Source organism: Bos taurus, chromosome 9 (assembly GCF_002263795.3).
Source record: "Bos taurus isolate L1 Dominette 01449 registration number 42190680 breed Hereford chromosome 9, ARS-UCD2.0, whole genome shotgun sequence".
Classification (NCBI taxonomy): domain Eukaryota; kingdom Metazoa; phylum Chordata; class Mammalia; order Artiodactyla; family Bovidae; genus Bos; species Bos taurus.
In genome coordinates this window covers 37,597,334-37,609,579 of record NC_037336.1, presented here as the reverse complement: position 1 = coordinate 37,609,579, position 12,246 = coordinate 37,597,334, and the positions used below count along the sequence as shown (strand labels likewise).

General features: G+C 37.9%; 1 long non-coding RNA gene across 1 annotated transcript in view; it reads left to right on the top strand.

The window, feature by feature from the left end:
* LOC132346223 (uncharacterized) overlaps positions 1-12,246 on the top strand; it is a 323,066-nt gene that overhangs the window by 238,731 nt on the left and 72,089 nt on the right. The gene's annotated exons all lie outside the window — the stretch shown is intronic.

Genomic DNA, 12,246 nt, shown 5'->3' with positions numbered 1-12,246 from the left:
CTCAGAAGAACTGTACAAAAAAAGCACTTAATGACTCAGATAACCATGAATATGTGGTCATTCACCTAAAGCCAGATATCCTGGACTGTGAAGTTAAGCGGGCCTTAGGAAGCATCACTACGAACAAATTGGTGGAAGTGATGGAATTACAACTGAACTATTTCAAATCCTAAAAGATAATGCCGTGAAAGTGCTGCACTCAATATGTCAGCAAATTTGGAAAACTTAGCAGTGGCCACAGGACCGGAAAATGTCAGCTTTCATTCCAATCCCAAAGAAAGGCAATTCCAAAGAATTTTAAAATGACTGTACAATTGCACTTATTTCATATGCCAGCAAGAATATGCTCAAAATCCTTCAAGCTAGACTTCAGTAGTATATGAACTAAGAACTTCAAGATGTACAAACTGGATTTAGAAAAGGCAGAGGAACAAGAGATCAAATTGCCAACATATGCTAGATTATAGAAAAAGCAAGGAAATTCCAAGGAAAAAAATCTACTTCTGTTTCGCTGACTATGCTAAAGACTTTGACTGTGTGGATTACAACAAACTGGAATATTCTTAATGAGATGGGAATACCAGATCACATTACCTGTCTCCTGAGAAACCTATATACAGGACAAGAAGCAACAGTTAGAACTAGACATGGAACAATGGAGAGATTCAAAATTAGGAAAGGACTACATCAAGGCTGTATATTGTCACCCTGCTATTTAACTTATATGCAGAGTATGTCATGTGAAATGCTGGGTGGATGAAGCACAGGTTGGAATTAAGATTGCCAGTAGAAATATCAACAACCTCAGATATGCAGTTGATACCACTTTAATGACAGAAAGTGAAGAGGAACTAAAGAGCCCCCTGAGGAAGGTGAAAGAGGAAAGTGGAACAGCTGGCTTAAAACTCAGCATTCAAAACATGAAGATCATGGCATCTGGTCCTATCACTTCATGGGAAAAAAACGGGGAAAATGTGGAAACAGTATCAGATTTCATTTCTTGAGTTCTAAAACCACTGTGGACAGTGACTGCAGCCACAAGATGCTTGCTCCTTGGAAGAATAACCTAGACAGTGTATTAAAAAGCAGAAACATCACTTTGCCAACAAAGGTCTGTATAATCAAGGATATGGTTTTTCCAGTAGTCTTGTACAGATGTGAGAATTGGACATAAAAAAGGCTGAGCACCAAAGAATTGATGCCTTCCAGGTGTGGTGCTGGTGAAGAGCAATAGCAAATCAGTCAATCCTAAAGGAAATCAATCCTTTGAATATTTGAATATCCTTGAATATTTATAAATATAAATAATCCTTGAATATTTGTTAGAAGGACTGATGCTGAAGCTGAAGCTCTAATACTTGGCCACCTGATGCAAAGAGCCAACATATTGGAAAAGAGCTTGATGCTGGAATAGATTGAGGGCAAAAGGCTCAGAGGGTGGCAGAAGATGAGATGGTTTGATGGCATCACTGACTCAATGTGCACAAACTTGGGCAAACTCTGGGAGATGGTGAGGAACAGGGAGGCCTGGCATGCTGCAGTCATGGGGTCGCAAAGAGTCAGACACAACTTAGTGACTGAACAACTACAAATGAGAAAACTAAGTTCTGTGAAACAATCAGAGTGCTATGAGGACCTATGTCAAGAGAAAATGCTCCTTGAAGAGGTAACTTTTCCACTCATATCCCAAGAGTAGACTTTGTTACATGTGTATTCTCAAAATTCAAGATTAACTTTTTAAAGACTGAAAATAGAATGTGAAACATCTATGTTTGGAATGGATACATGCATTTTGTTAAAACTAGAAGATGGAAAAGGGGGAAAATAAAACAACAATGGAATACTAATGAAAAGACTTACCCAGCTCATTGACCTTGCAGTTTACATTTTGAAGATCTCTCAGGTTGCAGTGCAGAGCACAGAGGGTAGGTTTATAAGAATGGACATTGTAAGGAGAGCCGGTAGGGTGCCAAGATGAGAGTGGTTGCGCATTGCACTGATATCAGAGAAGACAAAGAAACAGCAGTGGAGAGATGGACTCTACTCTGAGCAGTGGAGCATATAAAGGATGAAGGCAAGAGAGGTGTCAAGGTGGACTACCAAAGATTGTCTTGCAGACAACCTACTGAGGGAGGAAATATTGCAAATGGTACGAACAATGAAAGATTAATGCCCAACATACATAAGCAGCTCACCCAGCTCCACATCAAAAATAAATAAATAAACCCAGTTAAAAAATGAGAAGAACTGAATAGACATTTTTCCAAGGAGAGAATTTAGAAGGCCAACAAGCATATGAGATGATGGTCAACATCACTAATCATCAGGGAAAATTAAATTGAAACTGCAAGATACCATTCCATACCCATGAGAACGGCTGTCATCAAAAAGAATGCAAGCAACAAGAGTTAGAAAAGGGACATTTTTACATTGTTGGTGGGAATGCAAACTGGTATAGCAATCATGGAAGTGTCTCCAAAAGGTAAAAATAGAACTCATATGATCCAGCAATCCCACTTCTGAATATATACACCCCAAAAACAAAAACACAATTTCAAAATGCCCCAATGTTCATTGCTTTATTATTTATAACTGCCAAGATATGAAAGAAACCTAAAAGCAAGCAACATAAAGCATCCCTCAACAGATGAATGGGTAAAGACTTTACAGACAGACACACACACAGTGGAATGCGGCTCAACCATAAAACAGAATGAAATTTTGCCACTTGCAGCGACAAGGATGGACTTGGAGCCACTATGCTAAGTGAAGTGAGATAAATAAAGACAAATACGGCATGATATCACTTTAATGTGGAATCTAAAAAAAAATACAAAAAACTGGTGAATATAACAAAAAAAGAAGCAGGTTCACGGATACAGAGAACAAACCAGTGGTTACCAGTAGAGAGAGGAAAGAGAGAGGGACAAGACAATTAAGAGGCACGATTATGTATAAAATAGGCTACAAGGATGGAATGGGGAATAGAGTCAATATTTTAAAATAACTATAAATGGAGTATAATCTTTAAAAATTGTGAATCACTCTATTGTACACCTGTAACTTATATGGGTTTCTCAGGTGACACCAGTGAAAATGAATTTTCCTGCCAATGCAGGAGATGTGAGAGACACAGGCTCAATCCCTGGGCTGGGAAGATCCCCTGGAGAAAGGCATGGCAACCCACTCCAGTATTCTTGCCTGGAGAATCCCATGGACAGAGGGGCCTGGCGGGCTACAGTCCACAGATTTGCAAAACACTGAAGCCACTTACATGCACAGCTTATATAATATTGTACAGAACTATACTTCAATAAAAATAAATTAGGAAAATAAAATGAATTTTATGTTGTCTTTGGAAAAAAAAGAACTGTCTTGCAGAAAGATGCCCACAAATCCACAGATTGAAGTGACTTAGCATGCACAACTTATATAATATTGTACAGAACTATACCTCAATAAAAATAAATACAAAAGCAAATACATAAAAATAATCAGAAAAATAAAATGAATTTTATGTTGTCTATGAATAAAAGAACTCTCTTCCAGAAAGATTCCCACAAATCCATGCTACTTCAGAGAGCAAAGTATGAAATGAAGAAAATCGTTATAGCAACTTACACAATACCTATATTGTACAGCTTCAATCAGCAGAGTTCAAAATACCAACCACATAACACTTACCACAAAGCACTAAGTTACTTGTATTCTATGATGTGCCCACTGTAAAGCAAAGACTTCAAATCTTTTTTTTTTTACACCATTCAAATTACTTCATGCTATCTTCCTTAAGAGAAAATATAACTTGAAACCATAACTGAGTCAGTTCAACTGCTTCTTGGAGGAAGGCCTGGCACAATGTTTGAATTCTCCAGCATAAGGATACTTTCCAGAATGCCAAGTTGGGGTTGATTGCCAAGGTTCTGCAGCATGCCTCAATGAACATAAATCACCATGTCTCACCAGTGAAGGCTCAGATCATAGTGCTGAAAATATGTTTCTTCACAAGATGCCAGGTGGCCCAGCAGCCGCCGTCCTGCCTATTCATGAACCACTTTAGTGCAGAATAGAACAAGGTACATATTGACGAAGACATCGTTGCTGTTATTATTGGAGTCATGACACTCTACAACTTCTATCTGATGATTTGTAAGTTCTGTGACTCATAAGCTTTTGATGAGGAACAGTTTAGACCCTTAATTATAAAGTCATTTACATGGAATTTTTGGCTAAATGCATACAGCTACATTATAGCTGCCAATCTTGAAAAATCCTTGATTCTGCAGATTCCAAGATGATATTGCTTTCTCAATGAGACCTACCCCATTTAACCTTTTAAAAAGTGCAGCCTTCCCTCCATGCTCTGCTTTTCCTATTTTTTTCCCATAGTACTGATCACTTTCTAATATACCATATACCTTGCTTGTTACACTCATTGTTTGTTGTCTGTTGTCCTGCATTAAGAGGGAAGGACAGATATCTTATTTTTGTTTATTGCTGCTGCTGCTGCTAAGTTGCTTCAGTCGTGTCCAACTCTATGCGACCCCATCGACGTCAGCCCACCAGGCTCCTCTGTCCCTGGGATTCTCCAGGCAAGAATACTGGAGTGGGTTGCCATTTCCTTCTCCAATGCATGAAAGTGAAAGTGAAGTCGCTCAGTCGTGTCCAACTCCTAGGGACCCCATGGACTGCAGCCCACCAGGCTCCTCCATCCATGGGATTCCCAGGCAAGAGTACTGGAGTGGGTTGCCATTATGTCCCAAATGTCTGGCACATATTTGGTGCTCATCAATTATCTGCCGAATGAGTGAATTTTTGGTAGATGAAATTGCAGGATTAACTCTGTGGAGTATAATTACATTACTTCCTTGGTGAAAAATACTTTCACGACATTCCACCACCTATGGGATTTGGTCCAACACTTTAGATCTGTCACTGAGCTGTAAACTGTATCTTCCAGTTCCTATCTTTCCCTTATAGTCACCCAGTGTCTAATCATAGCAAGGTAATAGCCATGTTCTTTCACATAGCATTGCCCCTACCAAGCAAGTCTTTCTCTCTGTATTATTATATGGCAAAAATAAGGCATAACAAACTACCTCAAAACCCAGTATAGTGGTTTACAGAAACACACAGTTTTGTTTTCCTTTTATGCATTGTGTGGGCAACTTGGTGTTAGGCAAGACTCAGCTGGGATCTACCAGGGTTTGCTCCAAGCTATAGATTAGAAATTAGGTCAGCTCCAGGTGTTTCCTCATTCTCCTAAGCCAGCAGTTACCCAGAGTATGGTCTCCTCCTGGAAAATTACTGTCTATAAGTTGTTACCCTAGATCACAGCAGCACATTTAAAGACTCTGCTTGCATCACGACCACTAAGTTCATAAGGCAAAAACAAAGCATATGGTCAAACCCAGTATCAATGTGGGAGAGAAATATGCTCTACCCAAAGCGGGAGAAGTAGAGAAGTGAATGTTTTATGATTAACCATCAGATCTTACACATTCTTACTTTTTGATCTATCCATCAAGACCCAGAACAAGTGTTGACTACTCTATGAACTTTCGCCAGTTCAGTAGGCAGTCAGATTTCCCATTCTCATGATTCCAGTGTACTCTGCTATACCTATGTCATTATAGTTTACAGGTCTGACTCCCCTATTGGACTTTATGCTTCTAAAGAGCAGAAGCAGTTTATTAAGATTTATTTTCCTAGTATCTACCATGGCTGCATGCTAAGTTGCTTCAGTCATGTCTGACTCATTGTGACCCTGTGGACCACAGCCCACCAGGTTTCTCTGTCCACAGGATTCTTCAGGCAAGAATACTGGAGTAGGTTTCCATGCCCTCCTCTAGGGGATCTTCCCGACCCAGGGATCAAACTGGTGTCTCCAGCATCTCCTGCACTGGCAGGCAGGTTCTTTACCACTAGTGCCACCTGGGAAGCACAGATATCTACCAAGGAACCCAGAAAATTATAACCTAAGAATGTTAGTTGCCTATAAATGGAGTGGATGGTCCCATTAAAAAAATCAACCTATGTAGATTCCATTACTAATTTCCTGTTCAAATAGGGTGGTTTCATATCATTCTTGCTGCACTGCATGCATCATATCTAGGAAGTGTTCCCATTTAAAACTGGGTAGAAGCAGATTATTTGAAATTTTAAATCTCACTATGAAAACATTGTATTGTATGCTAAAGTGTTCAATATAATTCTCCAAATGCTTTTCTACAGGAAGGAATGAAAATATTCCTGGCCAAGGATTTATATTGAATAATTAGGGCCTCAGCAGAAAGGAATTCTTGACAGTCAGAATAAAGTATTCTTAGTTTTCTCTCAAACTTGTACCACAAAAACACTCAGTGTTTTTATTGTACATATAGGGTCAATTGACAAATGCCTGGATTTGTTTTAGAGGAGTCTCCATTTACTCATCTATCCATCTTTTTATTCATATGACTTTACTTTTTTTCAACTAAGCTTTGTCTCATGTAACTGCACTCACAACCCAGTTTAGAACTCATAGTTTATCGTTTCTATTATACCCTCGCCAATATCCCCCAATACTATTTTCCTTGACTTTTTATTGAATTCATTTAAACGGAGGCTGGATGAACTCAAGTATTAATTTCCATTGTACCTCTTTGAAGCAGCTAAACATCACTTTGTTGAACTAGAAGCGTCAACTCCCATTCTATCTATCTCCAACGCCAACCTGCTATTGACTTTTAAGATCTATATGTCCAATATCCAATTAATTTTTAAACCACCTTGTATAATGGCTGTCAAGCAATTCTTATCTATGGAGAAAATGATGTGACCTTGGGATTATAATCTATAACATCACTAGGGCACTGCTTATCTTTATCAACTGAATGCCTGATAATTATAAAAATGAGTACTAGTTGATAGGATTTTATATGTAATTTCTTCTGAGTAATCAGGTTTTCAAATTTTTATGGTAAAATTTTAGTTTCTTTCCTTCCAAAAGAGCCAGACATGTAGATAGGAGTTATCAGATTCAAAATTGGTAAATAAGAAATCAATCACTTTTTTGATGCAAAGAATGACAAATAAATTTCTAACAGAGGAATTGTAAATATTTTCAGAGCCAGAAGATGCCATGCAGGCAAGATGTAAAAAAATAGTAATGGCTGAAACTGAATAACTAAAGTGTTCCCATCTCACCTATAAGCATTCCAGTTCAACAGATCATATCAGCCTACTAATTCTGGTTCAGAGAATTTGACTCTATGAAGTACAGGAGCCCTGAACAATAGAAAATCTCTTACAAGAAGTCAATAAGCATATGAATGTAGTTTGAGACAAGCCCTCCTGCACCATATGTTTAGTATTGGCTTATCAATGCTAAGATTTCCCACATTAGAGACTCATCTGCTTAAGGTTTTTTATCTTATGCTACAAATATATATGATAATGGAAGGGAGAATTAGTCATGATTCCTTGCATTATAAGAGACCCAATTAAAATTCCCATAAACAAAAAGCATACTTTTGTCTTGTAGATGCTTTAGAAATTCACTAAACAAGGGAAAGAAAAGAAAAAGAAAAAAGTGTTAAAACCAGATTCAGGGACTCCATTTGGGGATTCAATGCTATCAGGAAATTCTCTCTTGCTTTCTGTCTTCTTATTTTTCCCCATCTTCTCTTTCCATTTATCTTTCATTTTCTTTACATGTTAGTCCCATTCTCTTCTGCAGACAAGTCTTAACAATGTCCAGCAACCTCACCTTATCAGTACTCAAGAAAGAGAGTGATTTTTTCCCCCTATTATCCATGTATTAACAATAGGAAATCTCTTATAAGAAGTCAACAAGTATATAAGAAAGCTTGCTAGGAGACAAAAAAACAATACTGACAGTCTACCACATATAGATGCTTATCAAGCAGGTGCATCTCAATGTGCGTAAGTAAATTAATTAAAGCCTTTCTTAAGAAAAGGGAAAACAGAGTCCCTAAAGACAGGAGACAGAACCATTATACTAGTCAAGACTATTGACACTGCAGTTAGAGTTCCTAAGCTAGAATCCTAGGGCTACATGTGCTAGATTTTGTGACCTTGGGTAACTTCCTTAAACTTCCTAAAGTTCAATTTTTCCTACTTTAAAATGGGATTAACTCTTAAAATCTGTATCTTCTTCCTGTAAAATTGAAATAATGTCAGGATTCTTGTCACTTAACAGAATGTGCATGCTCAGTAGCTTTAGTCATGTCTGACTCTTTGCTATCCGCTCCTCTGTCCATGGGATCCTCCTCTGTCCATGGGATCCTCTTCTATCCGTGGGATCCTCCTCTGTCCATGGGATCCATGGGCTCCTCTTCTCCAGGCAAGAATACTGGAGTGGGTTGCCATTTCCTTCTCCAGGGGATCTTCCCGACCCAGGGGTTGAACCTGCATCTTTGATGGCTCCTGCATTGGCTGGCAGGTTCTTTACCACTAGTGCCACCTGGGAAGCCCCATAATACTAGAGTGGGTTGTAATTTCCTCCTATAGGGGATCTTCCAAACCCAGGGATCAAACCCGTGTTTCCTACATTGGCAGACAGATTCTTTACCACTGAGCTATGAGAGAAGCCCTTAACACAGAATAGGCACTCAATAAACATCGGATAAATGATTGAGTCAATGAATGGATAAGCAGAGAGTGCTTAGTATCATAAGATTATTTCAAAGATTTTGCTTAGCACAGAGGGCATGTGTTAGATCTTCAATAAACATTATTCATAAAGCTATAATGATCTGACCAACTGAAAGGAGAATGAAAGAAGATCCCACTAGGTGAGGCCAGGGTAAAAGAAACGGAAAACTAAGGCTTGACGGTAAAGGGATGGATTTTATAGTATTGTTCCTTTCAGGTTAACTGCAATGAACAGAGGCATACTCATGTATTCATCTAATTTTTAAAGTCATCTGTGTAACTATAGTATAGCTCATATGCCAAAACATTTTTGTTTTGTTTGTTCAGTCATTAAGTCATGTCCAATTCTATGCAACCGCATGGACTGCAGCCTGCCAGGCTCTCTGTCCATGGGGATTTTCCAGGCAAGAATACTGGAGTGGACTGACATTTCCTTCTCCAGGGGATCTTCTTGGACTGGGGTTTGAACCCATGTCTTTTACTTTGGCTGGTGGATTCTTTATCACTGACCCACCAAGGAAGCCCCTGCCAAAACATATAGTTATCAAAATGATAGTTGTATTTGTTCTTAGCTACATATTGCCAATCAAGCTGTAATTCCCATATGTTAGCTGTGTTGATGTCATACCAAATAGTGAAGAAAGTTAAAAAATATTCAGAGGAACTTCTGGATATTCCCAAACATCTGGTTATTTGTCATCACGAGCACAAAATAGCCATATATTTTCATCAGAAGCTTTGAGATTAAGCAGCAGTATATAATGAATATCTAAAAGGAATTTTCTTTTTATTAATAATTTCTCTCTAGTGATTATGATGGTTTCAGTTTCACAGAATTCTATGTTCGTTTTATTGCTGGATATAAAAACATCATGTATTGTAAATATATGCCATAAAGTTTTCCAGACAGTTGGGATTAATTTATGTTGCTCTATCTGTGTGCCTTCTGTGACATTCATTTCATTCAAGATGGCGTCCATGGAGGAACAGCCAGGTTATCAACTCACTGTGGTGACTGTGAATTGCTACTGTGACAGGAGCTCTATAAATATTAATATCAGCTTCTTAATACCTGACTTAATATTAATTGAGATAAATATATAACCCTAAGGACAAACATAATGCTAAATGAGGTCATAAATGCAACAATTACGGATTGTTTGTTTGCCTTGGATATTCCTCCTTGGTGAAACAATTAAATGCTACATTTTCCTACTAAGATTTCAGTTTATAGTTCTCAATTAATAAATAAAGTCCTTAGAAAATACAATTATTTTTTCACAAAAACATGCACACTTCAACATGGATATATAATAAATTTTGAGTAAATACATTTGATTATTGGATCCATATGAAAACTTATTTGTGCCCTTCCTGGGCTTGCTCAGTCCTGACTTTCTCTCTTTCTCTGCTAAGCTCTGTGTCACAGAGACTGAATCCTACAAACTGCATTTCCCAGCCATCTGACTAAGCTGGCTTTTCTTGCATTTAGCCAGTGGAAGTTCCTGGCAATAGTTTGGAGGATGGCAGGAAAGGAGAGGGTAGCATGAGGCACCATCTCTGACAGCTGTATATTTGCTGTGGCTCCAGCTTCTATTTGGAAAAATGTTTATCACTATTCCAACTTCCATTGGGTAGCTCCAGGACTTTAGTAAAATCTTTTCCTCTCTCACTCCTTCCAGCCTGGGACTGAAGGTAGTCTTTTTTTTTATTGCTAATCTCTTGATTACCTCACCAACTCTGATTTATTTATCATCAATTTGCTACATTAATTTCTCTCTGTTTTAAAAGGTTTCTACTTTCCTACCTAGACCTAGACTAAAACACCAATTATCATTTGCCTAGTTGTTAAGTAGAGAATAAACCATTTCTAATCAACTAACTAATATGTATTCAGAGTAGTCAGTGATTCTGATCATTAAAAACAATTCCTTGGACCAACCTAGTTAGATGAAAATGGGGAAGTAAGATTTGTAAATGCCAGCACATGGCCTGCAGCCACAATCATGGTTCTACTAAGGGATTATGCTCCCCAGATTTAACCAGAAAGCACTGGATAAAATTGCAATGGCAGAAGGTAATGTGTATACGTGTATAAAGTAGATGAAGTGTGTGGTTTGGGGAAAGGCACTCTAACTCACATCCTCAGGGATGAATAAACCAAATAATGACCTAATGAAACCCAAAGGACATTCTTTTCCCAAGATTTTGCATAAATCAAGTCAAGGGGGAAAAAAGTTTAACTGGCAAATTCCCAGGAAGGAGGAAGGCTGGAGTGAGGAAGAAACTAAATGTGAGAACTTTGAACGCATTTGTATTCCTCCAGTCCCTTCTATAGTTCCTTGAATGGGCACTGTCTAGACTGGTATGTTCTACTTAAATCTGTTTAATTGTGCCATTTAATTTCCTTATCCTTCCAGTCCTTCTGATTTTTGATATAATAATTGATAATTTCTCTCCTTTATGTAGAGAAGTTGTTATCCTATTAATATTTTGAAAATACTCATCAGATGACTAGCTAAACTGACAGAATAAACAAGGAGACAGCTCTAGGTTGTCATGATTTAGTTAATTTACCAAACATTTATTTTCCCCTTGATAAGACACAAGTGTAATAAATATCATTTCTCGGGAAAATGCAGATATAGTTCAAAAATGGTGGCAGATATGCTAAACACACAACTCTTTTAAGCTAGACATGTAATTACTAGCAACTGTTCCTGGTTTAATATTTTAGAAAACATGTATTTATATTTATTGAACCTGACCTATGCAACAGTTATGAGGAGATTAGAGTGTGTACCTTTAGAGCAATAAGTAACATGTCTGGAACATGGGAAATAAAGAAAGAAGAGGAGAAATATGTAATGGAATCAAGATTTAGGCAGGGATCAGGTAATGTAGAGCTCATAACTGACTACAAATCTTTGTCTATATTCTGAGGGATTGGCAAGCCCACTGGAACATTTTAAGCAAGGCAATGATATGATCCGTTGTTTTTTTTTTAAAGATCATTTTGATTATTCTGTGATAAGTGAATTAAAGAGAAGCATGAAAGCATTTACTAGACATTTGCAATAAATCCAGGTGAAAAAAGATGGTGATTCAGACTAGGATGAGAGCAGAGGGTATGGTGAGAAGTAGTTAGATTGTTGTATGGATCAAACAGATATGTAAAACTTATGCCAGAGTACATGGAATAATAATGATGATGATGATAATAGCAGTCATAACAATAATGTGTGTGTGTGTGTGTGTGTTAGTCACTAAGTTAGTTGTGCCTGACTCTTTGCCATTCCATGGACTGTAGCCTGCCAGGCTCCTCTGTCCTTGGGATTCTCCAGGCAAGAATACTAGAGTGGGTTGCCATTCCCTCCTCCAGAGGATCTTCCCGACCCAGGAATCAAACCTGGATCTCTCACATTGCAGGCAGATTCTTTACTGACTGAGCTTCCAGAAAAGTCCATAGTAATAATAATACCTAGCAATCATGTTAGCTTTCAGAATTTGAATTTTTCTTTATCTCTCCACTTCAATTCATTGTACTATGAACATCTGATTTGTATCTCATTGATATCATTTCCTAGA